This window comes from Phyllobates terribilis, unplaced genomic scaffold (genome assembly GCF_046119375.1).
Source record: "Phyllobates terribilis strain yellow unplaced genomic scaffold, ASM4611937v1 Scaffold_5__5_contigs__length_657084704, whole genome shotgun sequence".
NCBI lineage: Eukaryota > Metazoa > Chordata > Amphibia > Anura > Dendrobatidae > Phyllobates > Phyllobates terribilis.
The window spans coordinates 234,376,654-234,390,646 of record NW_027362765.1 but is presented as its reverse complement, the minus strand read 5'-3'; positions in this window follow the sequence as shown (position 1 = coordinate 234,390,646).

Sequence of the window (13,993 nt, the reverse complement as noted above, 5' to 3'; positions counted from 1 at the left end):
AGAGTGTAGCTTCAGGGCAGTGTGGGTGGATGATGGTGGTTGTAGTGCAGGGAGTCAGTATTGAACACAGAGTCCGTGTGATGCAGTCCCAAGATCTTTACTCACAGTTGTTGCAGTCCAGATTACAGGTACCAGAGCAATCTCCCCCGTCGTGCTGTGCGTACTCAGTGAGGGGCTCAGTCCACCCCCAGATAGCTCCGGAGTACTTAGCAGGACCCCCTTCTGTGTGTCCTTTCTCTGGCCTTCTCCCTGCACCTCACACCCAGTGACACTTCTATCTGGTATCCTCGGGCCTTGGCGGGCGACGTGTGTTCCGTCCCCTGGGTCCTATGTGGCTACATTCTTAGTGAGACTGGTGTGGACTTTGGCCTGCAGTACATGAAATGCTGCAGCCTCTGTTTTCTAGTTGAGCCTTGCTGTTTCTCCGCTAGTTGAGGGACCGGTTCCCCTTATCTGGCCTGACCCCTCTACCTCCAGGTAGCAGCGGGCGTATGGGTGGCCTTCTGCACGGCCCGTACCCCTAGGGTCCCTTTGGTTCCAGGAGCCTTCCTGCTCCCACTCCTCTCTTCTCTCCTTCAGTCCTGGGCCTCCCAGGCTAGGCCCGCCTCCGGAGCAGAGCTCATGCAGAGCCTCTGCTCCTGTCACTTCTCCTTCTCTGACTGGCTTGCTCTTTCTAAGATGGCTTCCTATTTATACTCTCCCTGTTATGTGCTCCCCTAAGCTGCTTTCTCCACCCACACCCACTACATAGGACCCTCCCACCAGCTAGGGACCTGGAACTGTGCTCTGCCTTAGGAGCAATCTCGCCCTACCCCCACTGCGGGTATGTGTTGGATGCAGGTGTTAGGGTCCCGAACCATACTCCTTCCTTACCTGAGGGTGAGATACCACACCTCTGGGTGAGATGCAGTACCTCTGTGGCGACTGAACCCTCAGGTGTGCCACACACACTTCTGCACAGTTTTGAAATGGCGACGAAGATGTTTAGTGCTGATGATGCCATTATCAGCATGACTATTCCGGTGATATACATGCTGGAGCACACGTTAAACAGAATTCAGAGTCAGGTGGTGGGACAAGAGGAGGTGGAGGAAGTAGAGGAGGAGTCGTATGAGGAAGGGATAACTTCTCCAAGGTCCAGATGGTCGGCAGCACCAAGACGGCAGGCATGGGAGGGTGGGGGAGAGGGATTAACCAGGGCGCATGGTAGCAGCCAAACTGTTGAGGAAGGTGCAGGAGCCGAGGAAGAAGTGGAGGATGTACTGGCGATGGGCATGTAAGACTCATCAGATGAGGGAGACCTTGATCACATTTCTGTTGTGTGAGGTTGGGGGGAGAGGGCAGAGGAAGGAAGCATGATTCTTACCTCGCTACCAACACAACAAGGACTTGGTCCTCCTGGATGCGCAAGACACATGAGTGCCTTCTTGCTGCACTACCTGCAACATGACCCTCGGATTGTCAGAATTCGAAGTAATCCCGACTACTGGGTTGCCACACTCTTAGATTCCCGGTACAAAAGTAAATTTGCCGAAATAATTCCTGCCATTGAAAGGGATTCACACATGCAGGAGTATCAGCAGAGGCGGTTGTAGAATCTTACATGTGCTTTTCCACAAAACACCAGTGGTGCACTTAGTGAATCTCACAGTTCTAACTTGCAAACCGTGGGACTGTCGAGTCTTCATCACTCAAACCGTAACAGTAACACAGTATCTGCTGGTAACAGCAATTTTGTGGAATCGTTTCACCACTTTTTTAGACCATCCTTTGCAAGGCCACAGGAGACAAGAAGTCTGACACATAGTCAACGCCTAGAGAGGATGGTACAGGAGTATCTCCAAGTGAACATCAAAGCCATGACTGTGTCACTGGACCCTTGCTCATTTTGGGATTCCAATCTGGAAAAATGTCCGGAGCTCGCCACTCACGCCTTGGAGATCTTGTCATGCCCTGCAGCCAGCGTTCTCTCTGAATGTGTGTTCAGCGCTGCTGGTGGTGTGCTGACAGATAAGCGCACGTGGCTGTCCACTGAGAATGTAGACAGTCTCACGTTCATAAAGAAGAACAAATCATGGACAGGCAAGGACTTTTCTACCTCTGTGTCATCCTGGGGAGACTAAAAGCTTGAGAATTTGGTAAAATCACCTCACCAACCGTTTTAAGCAACTCTGGGGCAATTGATGCCACTTAAGTGGTGTCTGTGCCACAATTTTTGGAAAAAATGGAGACTCTTTTTGGAGTCCCCTTGCAGTGTCTTACGTGACGTTGGCATCGTCAATTCCAGGTGGGTTGGGTCGCTCCCCCCCCCCTTTAACTGTAAGAAACTACATACACTATGGCTTGGGGTAACACAGATGGTTGAGTCTGAAGAGCTGTTTACTCAGAGGTCTGCTCCAAAGCTTCAGTGTCTGCTAGTCAGCGTAGAATTTTTAACTGCATCTAGCCTAGGCAATACTTTGGGCGTAGTAGCCCAGCTGCGAAGCAAGCTGCGCAGCCTGTGTATCTAATAAGAATTTTTAAATGCATCTAGCCTAGGCAGACTGTGGGGACCCCCAACAAAACCCAGACATTCAGCCCCCCTACCGCCCCCCTTTCCTTGACAATACAATAATGTAACTCTTACAACTGGATGGATGAGGATCGGTCACAGCTTTATTAACTCTTTATACTCATTCCATTAGAAAGGCATTTTATTTCTAAAATAATTCAGCTTGTTTCAGCATGCCCTGGGTCTCCACACTGGCAAGTTGGCCAACAAGTGTAACTCTCCAACATGTCCTTTCTATTTCCAGGCCACGGAGGATCCTGCGTACTCGTATGCAGGACTCTGACCCCCATCCATCACTCTTAACGCTTCTTCCACTCCGTCTTGGAGTCCTGACAGGAATATGTCCAGTCCAATATCCATTAAGTGAACACCGTCGGGCCGTATGAGGCTTGCTTTATCTCCTTCCAGTTGTCGGTGTTGTATCACTACACCACTTCTGTCTCTTCTAAATTTTGCCATCCGAATATTTATTACCCGCCTTGTCCGTTCGATGGCCGTGATGTCTCGCGCACCTTGCCATACCGCTATCGGCACAATCTCTGACCATACTATAGTTAGTTTTGTGAAAAATTCTCTGAAGCGTTCAGTGTCTAGTTTCATTATTGCCATTAGTTATGCGCTCTTGTGATGACCTAGGTCGTTTCCCCCGGCCTGTATAACTAAGATGACCGGACCTCTTGCCTCTCTCCCTACCTTGATTACCTCCATTAGTACCTGTGGCCATAGAAGGCCTCTAATACCTCTCCAGTTGAAATATGTGTTATGAAACTTAAATTTCCTCCCGCCTGGGCGGACTTTCGCCCTTTTTCTGCCCAATATATGTACGAGTGGCCTATCACCCACACTGTTGGATTAGCGTCACCTGTAAAAGAAACAAACCACGTTAGGATAACAAGTCTGGTTTTATGTATCTCGCCAAACACGTGGATCACCATCTCCCTATCCTCTGAACTTTCGTTTCTGACAGTCCTGCTCTTGCTGCTTCCGTGGCTGCGCCTATGCAGAATGAGTGTGTCCCGTAATCTTTGGGGTGGTTCCCTGCCGATGTTATGCATTTATTAAATATAGCTTGGAACTGGTATCTTGATAATGGCATTCCATCAATGTGTGATAGGAAGAAATTACTTTGTGATCTGATGGTTATATATGTTTTTACTATTGTTACCCGACTCAGTGTACCGTTTGTGGGTTGTAGAAGTACCCAAGTGCCCCTGCCCGCTGGAACCGTTTTCGATTGGCGTATGCGTAGACGTATTGCATTATTGGCTATGACTACGTCCTGGTGTAATAAGCCTCCACTGGTGGTAATTTTGGATTGAGGGACTAATTCGCTTATGCATAGCGCCTCGAAGAAGGTGATCGCAAATGCAGTAGACAGTAGTGTTGCTTCAAATTGTGGGTGTCATGTTAATGGTGTTAGGGATATGATGTGAGAAATCAGTTTTAGTGACACGGGACAGGACGTCTACACTCCTGACTTGGCTGACGCCTTTTCCACCCTTTTATGGATTGTCTGATGATGAATCTCTTTGTCACATCTCCCCAATTCAGTAGTTGGTAGTGAAATGCTACTCCGGTCAGCCACCGCTGCGCTGATGGCCCTGATATGCCCCTCATCATTAGCTGGTGGAGAAATTCTATGGTGACTTGTAATCTGGCTTGTTCACATTGGTCAACCCGTCTGCCTGCTACTAGTCATGTCCACTCTTCCCATGCCTTACCGTATGCTTGCCACGTCGATGGGGCAACTGACGCTCTGATTAATGGCATCAACTATTCGCCACTAGATCCCATAGGGAGGGTGGGCAACTGTTGCCTGATGGGTGGGCGTTGGGTAGGAGCTCTGTGAAAATCTGCCAATTGAATTGTGATAAAGCATTAGCAGCAGCTTTAGACCCTCAGCATCGTGGCTAGCGCAGACCCATACCTTGTGTTTTAGGCACAGGAATGCTAGCCGGCATAGTAGGCCTAGCACTGGGAGAGACAATGATGCAATCTTATTAATGCAGTGCGCTAGGCTAGTGTTTTTTGATATGAAGCGTATATTTTTGTTAGCCAGGCACGAGCCCCATATTTCTATTGCTACCACTATTGGGAAGAAAAATAATTTTCCGGGCTAGATGCAGCTAAAAATTATTATTAATTTCAAAGCTGGTGGAGCTTGGTATAGATGGCCTAATACAATGAGTACCCCACACTGCTACTATGCCCAAAATTATTTTCCGGGCAAGATGCAGCTACAAATTATTAGTAATTTGAAAGCTGGTAGAGCTTATTATAGATGGCCTAATAGAATGAGTATGTAATTCACACGCCCGGACTGACTGGCGTGTGTGCGTGTTTAGTGGTTCCACTGTGCCATGAACCGGAGAGTGCCTGGAGGGGCGTAACCAAGTATCTGCCCGATCCGACCAAGGTCGCACTATGGCATACGACGCCAGTGCACCAGGGAGGAACCGAGCAGAGGAACCAGGGTCTACTCCAGGTCAGACTCCGGACACGGCTGTTGACCCACACCAGGGAATACAGGAACAGGCAGACCAGAGCGCAGGCTGGGTAGGATCCAGTACAGACTGAGAGACGAGTTCAGAGCCGCAGATGCGGTAAACAAACAGAGTAAAGCGAAACCGCAGACGCGGTAGACAAGGCTGAGCAGAGCGAAACCGCAGACGCGGTGGACAAGGCTGAGCAGGGCGAAACCGCAGACGCGGTGGACAAGGCTGAGCAGGGCGAAACCGCAGACCCGGTGGACAAGGCTGAGCAGCGCGAAACCGCAGATGCGGTGGACAAGGCTGAGCAGAGCGAAACCGCAGACGCGGTGGACAAGGCTGAGCAGAGCGAAACCGCAGACGCGGTGGACAAGGCTGATCAGAGCGAAACTGCAGACGCGGTGGACAAGGCTGAGCTGAGCGAAACCGCAGACGCGGTGGACAAGGCTGAGCAGAGCGAAACCGCAGACACGGTGGACAAGGCTGAGCAGAGCGAAACCGCAGACGCGGTGGACAAGGCTGAGCAGAGCGAAACCGCAGACGCGGTGGACAAGGCTGAGCAGAGCAAAACCGCAGATGCGGTGGACAAGGCTGAGCAGAGCGAAACCGCAGACGCGGTGGACAAGGCTGAGCAGAGCAAAACCGCAGATGCGGTGGACAAGGCTGAGCAGAGCAAAACCGCAGACGCGGTGGACAAGGCTGAGATAAATCGCCGAAGAGGTAAACAAAGACAAAGCAAAAGGGACAGGGCTCTGTTCACACGGAACAGACTGGAAAAGAAAAGCAGAACCAGACACACACAAGGTACCAGCAAAGAAGCAGCGAAAGGACTCCAGCTCACAAACGCAAGTACAATGACAACGAGTAGAAGTTAGGTGCAGGTTCAGACTCTGCAGAAAAAGGGAGCAAATGGACATAAAGACAAAACAGGTAAGAAGCTAGGAGACAGTTCAGACAAGAACAGTTACTGCAACAAAATGCAGGAACGAGCCTAGGTAAAGCCAAGTGCTGGTTCAGACACTGCAGAAAAAGGGAACAAACGGACATAAAGACAAAACAGGTAGGAAGCTAGGAGACAGTTCAGACAAGAACAGTTACTGCATCAAAATGCAGGAACGAGCCTAGGTAAAGCCAAGTGCTGGTTCAGACACTGCAGAAAAAGGGAACAAACGGACATAAAGACAAAACAGGTAAGAAACTAGGAGACAGTTCAGACAAGAACAGTTACTGCAACAAAATGCAGGAACGAGCCTAGGTAAAGCCAAGCGCTGGTTCAGACACTGCAGAAAAAAGGAACAAACGGACATAAAGACAAAACAGGTAGGAAGCTAGGAGACAGTTCAGACAGGAACTGTACTGCAACAAATACAGGAGCGAGTCTGGGTATGCAGCCCCCAGAGGGCGAGACAAACAGGCTAGGAGCGTGTTCAGACAGGCCTGGAAATACAGCCTCCAGGAAGGCAAAGAGATAGCTGGCTAGAGTGCACAGACAGGACACAGTTCAGACACGGGAACTGATACCGTAAGGCAGGAAACATAGATAGGACCTGGCATGTCAGCGACCAGAAGCCAACTGACAGAACAACATGCTCAGGCATGGATTCCAAGAAGGAGCTGGTTTAAATACCAGGTGACAGACAGCAAAAGGCTGAGGACGCATTAGGGGTCTGCCGCAGCAGCTACAAGAATCAGGAAGTTCGGCGGGCGTCACCCTAAACAGCAAGAGCAAAGCAAAGCAGACAACATGGAAAGAAGCCAGAGAGGTAGTCTGGACTGGAGATCAAGTGTGCGCTCTTGCACAGTGGGAGATGGACCACTATGCAAGGACGCCGCCAGGTATGTTACAGAGTACCACACACTGCTGATATGCCCAAAATTATTTTACAGGCAAGATGCAGCTAAAAATTCTTATTAATTTCAAAGCTGGTGGAGTTTGGTATAGATGGCCTAATACAATGAGTACCACACACTGCTACAAGCCCAAATATTTTTTCTGATCTAGATGCAGATAAAAATTATTTTTAATTTGCAACCTGGTGGAGGTTAGTATAGATGGACTAATAGAACAAGTTCCACACACTGCTACAAGCCCAAATATTTTTTCAGAGCTAGATGCAGATAAAAATTAATTTTTATTTGCAACCTGGTGGAGGTTAGTATAGATGGACTAATAGAACATGTCCCACACACTGCTACAGGCCCAAATTTTTTTTCAGAGCTAGATGAAGATAAAAATTATTTTTAATTTGCAACCTGGTGGAGGTTAGTATAGATGGACTAATAGAACAAGTCCCACACAATGCTCCAAGCCCAAATATTTTTTCAGAGCTAGATGCAGATAAAAATTATTTTTAATTTGCAACCTGGTGGAGGTTAGTATAGATGGACTAATAGAACAAGTCCCACACACTGCTACAAGCCCAAATATTTTTTCAGAGCTAGATGCAGATAAAAATTATTTTTAATTTGCAACCTGGTGGAGGTTAGTATAGATGGACTAATAGAATGATGCTATGCCCGAAAGGTTTTACTTGGCTAGGTGCAGTAAAAAAAAATGTATTCTATACACAGGTGGTGTAGCTTGCAACACAGATAGGCTACTCCACTGACTAACACACACTGCAAGAGGCCAAAAAGGATTTGCTTTGCTAGATTTAGCCAAATGCTGTGAAAAAAAACTTGCACAGCACTGGCACAGACCTGCCTGGCAAAAAGTGATAGGAACTGATGTAACCTAGCCCTCAAAAGTTCTGCAATTACAATTAGTCCCTACTCCCAACCTATCTATTTAAGAGCACAGACCTGCCTGATAAAAGTCGTAGGAATTGATGTAACCTAGTCCTCAAAAGGACTGCAATCACAACTATTCCCTACTCCCAAGCTATCTGTATATTTCAAAAATTGGCTTGAAATGAACACTCAAAGTATAGCGCACACAGCAACAGCGGTGCCGTCTAACACTCAGCTGCAGCAGTGAGAAAATGGTGGCTACGTGGAAAATGGCTGCGTCTTATAGGGCAAGGACATGTGACATACACTGCCAATGACACATGCCCTTGCTTGTGTGAAAAAAAGCACTTCGCTCCGTGTGTGCGCTGCTGATAGGCTGACAGATTGCACCTCCCCACTGTAAATGCGGGAAAGAGAAAAAAAAATGGAGATCTTCATTATTTCGGCAGAGATCCAACCCCTGACCCTCCCCTCGCCCCGCTGTACACTCAAACTGCGTATTAACATTAATTTTCAGCATTACTGAGAAAAAATCCAGTTATGATTTTGGTGCACGAACAGTTATCGAACATAACCTCGAACAGCCGGATTTTTTTCAAATCGTTCGTGTTCGCCGAACGGCTCGAACACCGCCCAAAACAGCTCGAATTTGAGATTGGCGAACAGTTCGAGTCAAACACCGCTCATCTCTAATTTCGGGTCCTGGGTCAAACAGGCTTCAACACAAAGTTCAGAAGGTAGACAGCAGCAGTGGTTGGCCTCCTGCACAACGAGTAAATTATTCATGATCATGAGGCCATCCATCTCCTAAGCTTTCTGTTCCTTGGAATGCAAGCGCATGTATGTAGTATCGGCTAGGCCTGAGGTGGTCAGTGTTTTGGCGCATATCCTACCTCCTCCGAGGATTGCTGGATGTTTTCCTGCTACTATCCCAGTTCCATGACTCCCGTTAAAACAAAGCTTCAGGTGATGAATGATGGATGAGGTGGTGGCAAAGGAGAAAGAGCAGGAGGAACAGGGACCATTCACATCAATATCAGGCCAGTCAACCACACATGTCTTGTAGGATATGTTTCTGTACCAAAAGGAGAGGTTCGGCTACACAGTTATAGGGCATACAGTGAGTGCAATGCCTACCAAAAATTTCGAGGCACTCCAATGCCCGTTGGAAGTGACATGGAGGTCAGAGGGCCTTAACTAAACCGTTTTTTCCATTTATAGTAACTGGGTCTCCTGTACACTGTTGGCCTAAGCAGTGAATTGAAGGCTTTCCAAAAATTATGAGGAACTGCAATGCACCTTGAAACAGACGTGGATTACAGCGTACTAAAAACCTTCCACCCATTATTGGGGAGTGGGTCTCCCTTAGTGTTCGCCTATGCATTGAAAAGCAATAGCTGACCAAAATTAGGAGGAAATGCAATGCCCGTAGGAAGAGTCGTGGAGGCTAGAGTTAATTAAAAACAGCATTTCAATGCCCCTTGGAATTGCTGTGGAGTTCAGAGTGGTTTAACAAGACGCTTTTAATGCCCCTTGGAAGAGTGGTGGAGGTCACAGTAGCTTTACAAGACGGTTTTAATGCCCCTTGGAAGAGACATGGAGGTCACAGTAGCTTAACAAGACGGTTTTAATGCCCCTTGGAAGAGTGGTGTAGGTCATAGTAGCTAAACAAGACGGTTTTAATGCCCCTTGGAAGAGTGGTGTAGGTCACAGTAGCTTAACAAGACAGTTTTAATGCCCCTTGGAAGAGCTGTGGAGTTCAGAGTGGTTTAACAAGATGGTTTTAATGCCCCTTGAAAGAGTGGTGGACGTCACAGTAGCTTAAAAAGACGGTTTTAATGCCACTTGGAAGAGTGTTGGAGGTCACAGTAGCTTAACAAGACAGTTTTAATGCCCCTTGGAAGAGTGGTGGAGGTCGCAGTGGAATAAAAAGACAATATCAATGCACCTTGGAAGATTGGTGGATGTCACAGTAGCTTAACAAGATGGTTTTAATGCCCCTTGGAAGAGCTGTGGAGTTCAGAGTGGTTTAACCAGACGGTTTTAATGCTCCTTGGAAGGGTGGTGGAGGTCACAGTAGCTTAACAAGATGGTTTTAATGCCCCTTGGAAGAGCTGTGGAGTTCAGAGTGGTTTAACAAGACGGTTTTAATGCCCCTTGGAAGAGTGGTGGAGGTCACAGTAGCTTTACAAGACGGTTTTAATGCCCCTTGGAAGAGCTGTGGAGTTCATAGTGGTTTAACAAGACGGTTTTAATGCCCCTTGGAAGAGTGGTGGAGGTCACAGTAGCTTAATGAGACAGTTTTAATGCCCATTGGAAGAGTGTTGGAGGTCGCAGAGGAATAAAAAGACAATATCAATGCCCCTTGGAAGAGTGGTGGAGGTCACAGTAGATTAACAAGACTGTTTTAATGCCCCTTGGAAGAGCTGTGGAGTTCAGAGTGGTTTAACAAGACGGTTTTAATGCTCCTTGGTAGAGAGTGGTGGAGGTCACAGTAGCTTAACAAGACAGTTTTAATGCCCCTTGGAAGAGCTGTGGAGTTCAGAGTGGTTTCACAAGACGGTTTCAATGCCCCTTGGACGAGTATTGAAGGTCACAGTAGCTTAACAAGACAGTTTTAATGCCAATTGGAAGAGTGGTGGAGGTCGCAGAGGAATAAAAAGACAATATCAATGCCACTTGGAAGAGTGGTGGAGGTCACAGTAGCTTAACAAGACGGTTTTAATGCCCCTTGGAAGAGCTGTTGAGTTCAGAGTGGTTTAACAAGACTGTTTTAGTGCCCCTTGGAAGAGTGGTGGATGTCACAGTAGCTTAACAAGACAGTTTTAATGCCCCTTGGAAGAGTGGTGGAGGTTACAGTGGAATAAAAAGACAATATTAATGCCCCCTGGAAGAGTGGTGGAGGTCACAGTAGCTTTACAAGACGGTTTAAATGCCCCTTGGAAGAGTATTGGAGGTCGCAGTGTAATAAAAAGACAATATCAATGCCCCTTGTTAGAGTGGTGGAGGTCACAGTAGCTTTACAAGACGGTTTTAATGCCCCTTTGAAGAGTGGTGGAGGTCACAGTGGAATAAAAAAGACAATATCAATGCCCCTTGGAAGAGTGGTGGAGGTCACAGTAGCTTAACAAGACAGTTTTAATGCCCCTTGGAAGAGTGGTGGAGGTCACAGTAGCTTAACAAGATGGTTTTAATGCCCCTTGAAAGAGACGTGGAGTCACAGTAGCTTCACAAGACGGTTTTAATGCCCCTTGGTAGAGCTGTGGAGTTCAGAGAGGTTTAACAAGACGAGACAATATCAATGGCCCTTCGAAGAAATGTGGAGGTTAACAAGATGATTTTAATGCCTCTTACAAGAGCCATGCAGTGCAGCATATTAAAAACATTATTCCCATTATTGGGGAGTGGGCCTCCCATAGTCTTTGCATGTGCCTTCCAAGCAAAAGCTGCCAAAAATTAGGACGGAGGAACTTACAATGCTGGCAACATGGACCACGGTCACCCTGGTGGTATAGTGGTGGTGGAGGCTGAGGATAAGGAGAAGAGCAAAATACAGCTGAAATGAGGAAGCGTATACCCATGTGTGGGTGTGAAGCAGTGCATGGGAATACACCTTCCGAAATAACACAGTGGATTTGACTTTATGTTACTCTGCTGTCATTTGGTGGTGATGAGAAGTCTGGCCCAATCCAGCCATTGTTCATTTTGATAAGGGTCAGCTTGTCAGCATTGTCAGTTGACAGGCGAGTGAGCTTATCAGTTATAATTCCCCCAGTGGCACTAAAAACACGTTCCGATAACACGCTAGCGGCAGGGCAGGCCAGGACCTCCAAGGCGTACAGAGCGAGTTCATTCCAAATGTCCAGCTTGGATACCCAATAATTAAAAGGCACAGAGGAATCACGGAGGACGCTGGTACGGTCGGCAAGGTACTCTCTCACCATCTTTTGAAACTTTCCACTCCTTGTGAGAGTATCCCGCGCCTCAGGGCCTGTAAGCTGGGCGGGTCTCAGAAAACTGTCCCAGAATGTTGACAGTGTTCCCCTGCCTCTGCTGAATTGGAGTTGCGTCTCTCTCGCCTGTACGCCTTGGTTGGGCAATGAACTGTGATCTCTGCCGCTAGCGTGTTCAGATGGGATTTTTTTTAACAGTTCCGCAGCAAGGGCCTTCTGGTACTGCCACATTTTTTTAGACCTCTCCACCTCAGGAATAGAGATGAGCGGTGTCCGAATCGAACTGTTCGCAAATCTCAAATTTGAGCTGTTTTGGGTGGTGTTCGAGCCGTTCGGCGAACACGAACGATTTGAAAAAAATTTGGCTGTTCGAGGTTATGTTCAATAACTGTTCGTGCACCAAAATCATAACTGGATTTTTTCTCAGTAATGCTGAAAATTAATGTTAATACGCAGCTTGAGTGTACAGCGGGGCTGGGGGGGGGGGGGGCAGGGGATGGATCTCTGCAGAAAAAATGAAGATCTCCATTTTTTTTTCTCTTTCCCGCATTTCCAGCGGGGAGGTGCAATCTGTCAGCCTATCAGCAGCGCACACACGGAGAGAACTGCTTTTTTTCACACAAGCAAGGGCATGTGTCATTGGCAGTGTATGTCACATGTCCTTGCCCTATAAGACCCAGCCATTTTCCCCGTCGCCACCATTTTCTCACTGCTGCAGCTGCGTGTTAGACGGCACCGCTGTTGCTATGTGCGCTATACTTAGTTAATTTCAAGCCAATTTTCGCACAAACTACAGATAGCTTGGGAGTAGGGAATCGTTGTGATTGCAGTCCTTTTAAGGACTAGGTTACATAATTTCCTACAACTTTTATCAGGAAGGTCTGTGCTCTTAAATAGATAGGTTGGGAGTACAGACTAATTGTAATTGCAGTCCTTTTGAGGGCTAGGTTACATCAGTTCCTATCACTTTTTGCCAGCCAGGTCTGTGCCAGTGCTGTGCAAGTTTTTTTCACAGCATTTGGCTAAATCTAGCAAAGCAAATACTTTTTGGCCTCTTGCAGTGTGTGTTAGGCTACTCCACTGACTATCTGTGTTGCAAGCTACACCAACTGTGTATAGAATAACAATTTTTTTACTGCACCTAGTGAAGTAAAACCTTTTGGGCATAGCATCATTCTATTAGTCCATCTATACTAACCTCCACCAGATAGCAAATTCAATATAATTTTTTTCTGCATCTAGCTCTGAAAAAGTATTTCGGCTTGTAGCAGTGTGTGGGACTTGTTCTATTAGTCCATCTATACTAACCTCCACCAGGTTGCAAATTCAATATAATTTTTTCGGCATCTAGCTCTGAAAAAATATTTCGGCTTGTAGCAGTGTGTGGGACTTGTACTATTAGTCCATCTATACTAACCTCCACCAGGTTGCAAATTCAATATAATTTTTTTCTGCATCTAGCTCTGAAAAAATATTTAGTTTTGTAGCAGTGTGTGGGACTTGTTCTATTAGTCCATCTATTCTAACCTCCACCAGGTTGCAAATTCAATATAATTATTTTCTGCATCTAGCTCTGAAAAAATATTTTGGCTTGTAGCAGTGTGTGGGACTTGTTCTATTAGTCCATCTATACTGACCTCCACCAGGTTGCAAATTCAATATAATTTTTTTCTGCATCTAGCTCTGAAAAAATATTTTGTTTTGTAGCAGTGTGTGGGACTTGTTCTATTAGTCCATCTATACTAACCTCCACCAGGTTGCAAATTCAATATAATTTTTTTCTGCATCTAGCTCTGAAAAAATATTTTGGCTTGTAGCAGTGGGTGGGACTTGTTCTATAAGTCCATCTATACTAACCTCCACCAGGTTGCAAATTCATTATAAATTTTATCTGCATCTAGCTCTGAAAAAATATTTCGGCTTGTAAAAGTGTGTGGGACTTGTTCTATTAGTCCATCTATACTAACCTCCACCAGGTTGCAAATTCAAAATAATTTTTATCTGCATCTAACCCAGCCAATACTTTTGGGCTAATACCACAGTTTGGCCACCCAGCTCTGCTCGGTTCCCATCCATTGTTTTTTTGTGCAAACAACTCCAGAGCTGTGAATTAGTTAACCACCAAAATGAGTGGAAAAAGGCCTGCTGCTGGTGGAAAGGGGAATAGGTGTGTTGGGAAGGGAAAAAAGGTTGTGTCCGTGGGGTAGGTGTTAAAGCAACAGTAACATCTGCAGAAGAAAGACCATCTTCCAGCCAAACTAAAATGTCTA